The 7,204-nt window shown below is 40.1% G+C and overlaps 1 pseudogene; it reads right to left on the bottom strand.

Moving 5' to 3' along the window:
* Positions 1–311: 311 nt before the first annotated feature.
* Positions 312–1,649, bottom strand: LOC101587972 (annotated as a pseudogene).
* Between the last annotated feature and the right edge of the window lie 5,555 nt (positions 1,650–7,204).

Below are 7,204 nucleotides of genomic sequence, written 5' to 3'. Positions count from 1 at the left end.
AAATGATTCCCACTGTGCTACATCACTTACACACCTTCAGTGGCTCTGCAATCTCCTATCTGGCCTTCAGGGTCCCCCAAAGTTCTCAGATGTATTCAATATGCTGTTAGGCATTTCCAGACAACTAGCCTACTGAGGCAGAAGCCGGCACTCCCTGCCCCTGCACAGCAACAATGAGCTCCTGAGGATGAGCTATCACATTTGAAACAACAGAAGTGAGTGCTTCAGAAGTTCAGAAGCATGGCTCATGGAGGAAGGGGAGTTTATACACTTTGGTGAGGAACTGAAGAACAATTCAAATACAAAGAGGCAGAAAATGCTTGCATAAGCCGTCCTCAGAAATTGTTCTGGAATGCCATTTCACTTCTGTCCACATCATGTTCCTGGTTCAGTTTCTTGAATTCCACCACTTGGAAGAAGATGTGCTCCAGGATATGTTTAGCATCCTGTTGATCCTTTGGTAGCTTACTGTTTACTCCAAGAATGTCACCACACTTCCTGACATAGAATTCCAGGTCTTCTTCAGTACACTTGTTAGTAATTTGAGCGAGGCGTGCCTTTTCAGAAGAAAATGTCTCATCTAAGTCAAACAGTTCCAGAGGAGGAGGTGGCAACTCCCTGAAGCTGGGAGGGAACACAGCAGGCTGCAGGGCAGGCAGCGGTGTCTCAAATTGAGGCTGGATGAGCTGGAGTGGTTCATGTTTCACATTTAGCTGCTCGTGAGCCTTGATGACCTTAAGGAGGGAGGTGGTGTCCAGCTGGTAAGTAGACAAATCAAAAAGAGTGGTAAAATTGCGTGGGTTCTCGTCGCCCTCCTGGAGACACACTCGTAACCGTTCTGACAGGGTGGCGGTGTCAGACAGCATCGTGTAATCGGAGATCTCTGGGTCCTCAGCATCAATCTGGTTCAGGTGGATGTCTCCTGTTGTAAGCCACTGGAAAACAATATCCATGATTTTGCTGTTTTCTTCTTTATCCAAATACTGGTCACTGAACATGTGACAGGAGCCAAGCACTGCCAGCTTCCCCCCTTGGTTCTTCGAGTGATAGAAAGCCAGGATAGGTCTGTTAAGTGGGAAGCAGACGGAGCCTGTGGACAGAACAGCTACTGCTAGTTTCATGACACTCAATGTGGCACCAAAAGGGTAGACAAAGGTGAGAGCCTGGGCATTGTTTCCACTGCTGTCCTCATCAATGATTCCAGGCACAGCCTTTCCTGCAGCTCGACTAATTTCCCTCTTCAATACTCCATTGGAAACCAGAGCTTCCTTAGGATGAAAATACTTGTAATACACATTTCTAACCACAGCATCATTATTAACCATGATTCCATATTCTTCTAGTAGGAAGTTAATATTGGTGTCAAATCTAGATTCTCCACCTTCTCTGAGCATCACAAGGATATCTCCGCCACTGTCAAGATACTTCTTTAGGACTTCAAACTCAGCTGCAATAAATTTTTCCCTTGGTCCAGCTGTAATCCACAGTTTCACCCCAATTAGCTTCTCAGATGTGATTTCATCTTTTAAATTCTGAATCTTCCAATTACTCCGAAGTCTCTTCTGCATGGATTTATAGCCATTGTTGATGATAAATACCTCCTTTTTGTATGCATTCAAAAGAATGGTGCTCCGAACATCCTTCTCCATGGTTGCCTGAGGTCCGGTGACCACCATCTTCACCTGACGTCTCCCATAATCCTGCCGCCAGGTATCCAAGGCCGCTTAGCAACTCTTGTACTGTCTTTTTTTAATAAAAGATTTACATTTATAATCTTTTATTTATTTATTTATTTATTTTGTGTGTGTGTGGCCAGTTCAGCCCACCAGGGGGCGGGGCTAGCTGGCATGTGGTGCTGGGGATTGAACCGAGGTCCCTGTGCTTTTGCTTAGCTTAGCTTGTTCTAAGTAGGTGCTTTAGACCACTGAGCCATCTCACCAGCCCTGTACTGTCTTTAAAAAATAAAAATAAAAATAAAAAATGGAGATATACTGCTGTTTTTGGTGGCACCTATACTATAATGGTAATGATATGGAGATGATGTCTATGGCTACTACACATGGATGACATTCATGTAACATTCTATATTTTGCAAATCACAGAAATTGTGGAGTGAAGTATTTCATGCCCTAAAATAAAAGACACTCCAACCAAGATTTCTGTATCCTGAAAAGCTTCCTTTGCAAATTACTGGATGAGTAAATGACCTGAAAGATAAAAAACAAAGAAAGTAATTCATGACCACTATACAGCTTTCTAGAATACAGTGAGAGTGGCCAGGAACATAGTTCAGTGGTACAGTATGTATCTGGAAGGTGTGTGCTCCTAAATTTGATTTCCAATAACAAAAAAGTGCCAAAATACAATGAGGATATTTTACAAAGAGATAAGGAGGACCACAATTTTTTTCATAATTTTATTGAGAAACAAATAGCAATGAGACAGTTTCAAATCAAATTGGTACGACAGTTTCAATAATTAACACATTACATATTATCTTCCTATTATTTGTTGTACAAGATACAGACTTGATATCCTATTTACAAACACTATTAGAACGAATCCCTCTATTCACTGAATTAAGAGAATGTAACTATATATCTATCCTAACCGTTTTGAATACACAGATACAAAATGGTCATTCATCTGTATCCCCCCCTTTTTTTTTGTTTAGTTTCATCAGAGGTGTGTGAACTCAGCAAAGTATTCCAAAATAGTCCAGTATTCCATACTATTGGGTTTTCCACTTGACTGGCAATGTCAAAAGTTGTTGACCTGAGTCCCCCACAGTTCAACTTAACAACATGGCTTTACTTGTTATACTTTGTTTTTATACTTTTCTGCTGGATGATTAAGACCAAGATAAAGCAAGACCTATGTAACAAGACTTGTAGCTTTTCTATCTGATAAGGACAGTCAAAGCCCCTCAGGATTTCTCCTGGAACCCTGTAACTCAGTATGTGGATCCTTTGTCAGTATCAGCCATGTGGAGGAGTCATGGCCATTGCTTGGCCAATTTGTTCTCTGTGCAAGCCTGAGAGAAAGTTTTCTCTCCATGTGACTTTCCTTGGGCATACGCTACATCAATGATCACTGTTCTCTTTGGCCTCATAATCTTGATCATAAAATTTGGGACTTGAGACCCAGTTCTATCCCAGGCCCAGTGAGTGTGTGGGAGCGCTTCCGGCGACCCTGCACAGGCGGGACTTACTCATCCCGGCCCAGGCACAGTGTGGATGAGACCCACTTCCAGCCACTTGGGACGCCCCCAAACACTCCACAGAACCTCCCCTGCACTGTCTGCCAAGTACGAACTTCTGCCACATTCCGGGAATCCGCAGATCCAGTCCTAGCCCAGGATCAGTGAGTATGTGGGAGACCTTCCGGCTACCCTGTGCCAGCAGGACCTACTGGTCCCAGCCCAGGCACAGTGTGGGTGACACCCTCTTTCACCCTCTTGGGACACCCCCCATCACTCCGTAGTTACCCCCCAAACTCCACCCACAGAGTGTGAATTTCTGTCATGTTCTGGGAACCCCCAGATCCAGTCTTAGTCCAGTCCCGGTGAGTGTGTGGGAGAGCTGACTCTTCCCCTACTCCACTTTGTCCCCTCAAGACTCAGCTCAGGCCTGGCATACAGGCCTGGGGTGAAACCCTCAGCTGCAATCCCTGCAGAGAGTGTAGGGAAGGGAAACACCCAGCTAGTCCAGGAGCAGAACATCTTGCCAGAGGGGAAAAACAGGTTCATCCCCAAGGGCAGCAACAGGAAGGAACTGAGCACAGCAGCCAGACCCAAGCCAGGCACAGCTGGATAAATCCAAACGTTGTAGATCTACACCAGAACTTCAGTAGGTGCTAAAGCTATAACTGCAACAAAGATCTACAACAAAGTTCAGGAGATAGTACCACACAAAATGACAATGAGAAGGAGCAAAATGCACTCTCAGAACCCAAGCCCACCAATAACAAGTGCAGAGGACACTAACACAGAACAAATTGGGAATCACACAGCTGAAAGCAATGAATCAACGGCTTCTGAAATAAAGAAACAGTTGTAGAAAGGTATAGAGGAACTCAGATTGGAATTGAAAAAAGTAATCCCTGAATTAATAACATCTCCAGTAAAGAATCAAATGCAGAAACATATGGAGGGAACCCAAAGCCCACCCAGAACAAGTGCAAAGGACACTAGCTCAGCTCAAATGTATGAATTAATAGCGTCGATAGTAAATAAGCAACAGCAGAAAGTCATAGAGGAACTCAGAGCGCAATTCTTTTATGAAATAAAAAAAGAATTCTCAGAACTCAAAGCATCTGAAGTAAAGAATCAACTACAGAACCATAGGGAGGAAACCCAATCTGAAAAAAAACACACTTCAGTAAAAGAATTAATAACTGCTTCTAAAGAAGACATTGTTAAAAAAAAAAGAGATCAGAAAAATGATGGAGTCTTTTTTTCTTTTTTACTTATTTTTGACAACTTATACAGAATTTTACTTAACAAAGTAATATGAATTTCAGAGTATTTGTTGTAATACATGGTATTGTCTTACAATCAGCTATTCATATTACCAGATATATACACATAAAATTGGAAGAAGAAAAAACTGGAGCAATGTGTAAGAAATTAAGAAAAGAAAAAGTACAAACAATTGAAAAAAAGGAGACAAAGCTAATTAGAGCATTGACTGCTTCTTTCCATTTGCATTTTTTTCTTAATTTGTATTTATTTATTTATTTATTTTGTGCTGTCAGAGATGAATATTCTATTGGCATCTAAATACTATAAGTATTTGAATTCAACTAAACATCTAATACTGTCTAGCAGTCTATAATATTAGTAGGTTATCCTCAGAAGTTATTGGCTTGAGGCCTTTACAACTCATCGTATTAATATGTATTTACTTTATATACCTCATTTTTATACTTTTCTACTGGATGGTTAGACCAAGATATAGCAAGACCTATATACCCAGAATTGTAAGTTTTGCATCTGATAAGGTCAGCCAAGTACTCTCAGGATTTATCGTGCAGCCCTGTACCACCTTTTTTACATCCTTTTGTCAAGTGTGTGACATGAGGATGAGTCACAGCCATTGCTTGACCAATTTGCTCTCTGTAAAAGCTTGAGAAAATGTTCTTTCTCTCCATGTGACTCTCTCCAGGCTCATATTAGATCCTCGAACACATTTCTCTGTGGCTCCACAATCTTCTTGATCAGAAAATTTGGAGCACAACGGAGTTACATGTTGTTACAGTACAGGTTGTCCTATATCGCGAGTCTTCACTGATGTTGAAAGGCTAGAGCCAAAATATTGGCTAATCATGCAGCCCTTCTTTTTCTCCAAATATTGATTTGCTAACTTAGGTTCTTAAGCCTGCAGAAGAGAAGCTAATTATTAACCTGTAATATATGCAGTTCGGTTTATCCTACATGTAGAAATATCAAACATTTTGGCATAGCATGGAATGATGGATTCCTTGAATGAGCAATACAAGAAAGAAATAGATCACATGAAGCAGAGTCAAAGAGATATAGAGGATATTAAAATCTCAATCACAAGCTTGCAAAACCGTTTCAGTGAAAGTGAAGACAGAGTTTCAGATCTTGAAGATGCTGGTGCAGCTAGTGAAAAGGTAAGAAAGGACCTCTTAAAAACAACGAGGATGCAGGAAAGAATAATTCATCACCTGCAAGATGATGCAAAGATGAATAATGTGAGACGAATAGGCATCAATGTAAAAGGAGTCAATACAAATGACATTAAAAAATATGGGCCAAAGTAATAGAAGAAAACTTCCCAAATATCAGGAAACAATCCGATATTCAGGTTACTGAAGCATACAGAATGCCAAGTAACCTCATCCCAATGAAAAACACATCGAGACATATAATCGTCAAGATCCCAGATATTCAGCACAAGAATAATCTACTGAAAGATGCTAGAGAAAAGAAGCAGATCACATTCAAAGGAAAACCCATCAGAATTACGGCCAACTTTTCATCACAAACAATGAAGGCAAGAAGAGAATGGAGCAGAGTACTTCAAGTCCTCTATGAAAACAAATTCCAACCCAGACTACTAGACCTTGCAAAACTCTCTTTCAAGTTTGATAAAGAAGTGAAATACTTTCATGACAAAAAAAAAGCTAAAAAATTTCATGATGACAAAGCCAACCCTGCACAGGCTACTGAAAGATGTTCTAAAGAGGGACCAAAAGGATTGGAACTCCAAGAATGAGATCAGAAGCAACCAACTAAATAGGGCAAGAAAACAAACACAGGAGAAAAAGGAGTAAACGACAACAGGTAAATAACATGTCAATAGTATTTCAATACATCTCAATTCTAAACATCAATATAAAAGGACTCAAATCACCAATTAGTACGAATAGACTGGCACAGTGAATTAAGAAGCAAAATCCAACAATACGCTGTATACAAGAAACATATCTAACTCACAAAAACATTCATAGGCTGAGAGTGAAAGGATGGAACACAATACTACATGCTCCAGCACCTCAGAAAAAAGCAGGGTTAGCAATCCTATTCTCAGACAGTCTCAACTTCAAACCAACAATGATCCAGCGAAATAAAGAAGGCCACTATATACTGGTTAGGGCAAAAATTCAAGAGGAAGAGGTAACACTCATAAATATGTATGCACCAAATACAGGAGCATGGAACTATATAAAGCAAATCTTAATGGGCATGAAAAATCTAATATCCAATACCACAATCTTAACAGGAGAACTTAACACCCCCTTGTCCCCAAAAGATAGATCAACCAGATAAAAACATAGCAAAGAAATAACAGAACTAAACCAGAGTTTGAAACAAATGGACTTGGTGGACATATACAAAGTGTTCCACCCAAACACAGCTGAATACACATTTTTCTCAGGTGTACATGGGTCAATTTCTAAAATAGATCACATACTGGTCCATAGGTCATTCTTAAGTATATGTAAGAAAATAGAAATTATCCCATGCACATTATCTGACCACAGAGCAATGAAACTGGAAATAAATGCAAAAGAAACCAGAAAAAAACCTTAAATATATGGAAATTAAATGACACCCTACTCAGCAACCAATGGGTCACAGATGAAATTTAACAAGAAATTCAACAATATCTACAATTCAATGAAAATTCAAGCACAAGTTATTGTAATTTATGGGATATGAAGAAAGCAGTTTTCA

The sequence above is a fragment of the Octodon degus genome, unplaced genomic scaffold, assembly GCF_000260255.1.
Source record: "Octodon degus isolate 3935 unplaced genomic scaffold, OctDeg1.0 scaffold00392, whole genome shotgun sequence".
Taxonomy (NCBI): Eukaryota; Metazoa; Chordata; class Mammalia; order Rodentia; family Octodontidae; genus Octodon; species Octodon degus.
This window is presented reverse-complemented; position numbering and strand designations above follow the sequence as displayed.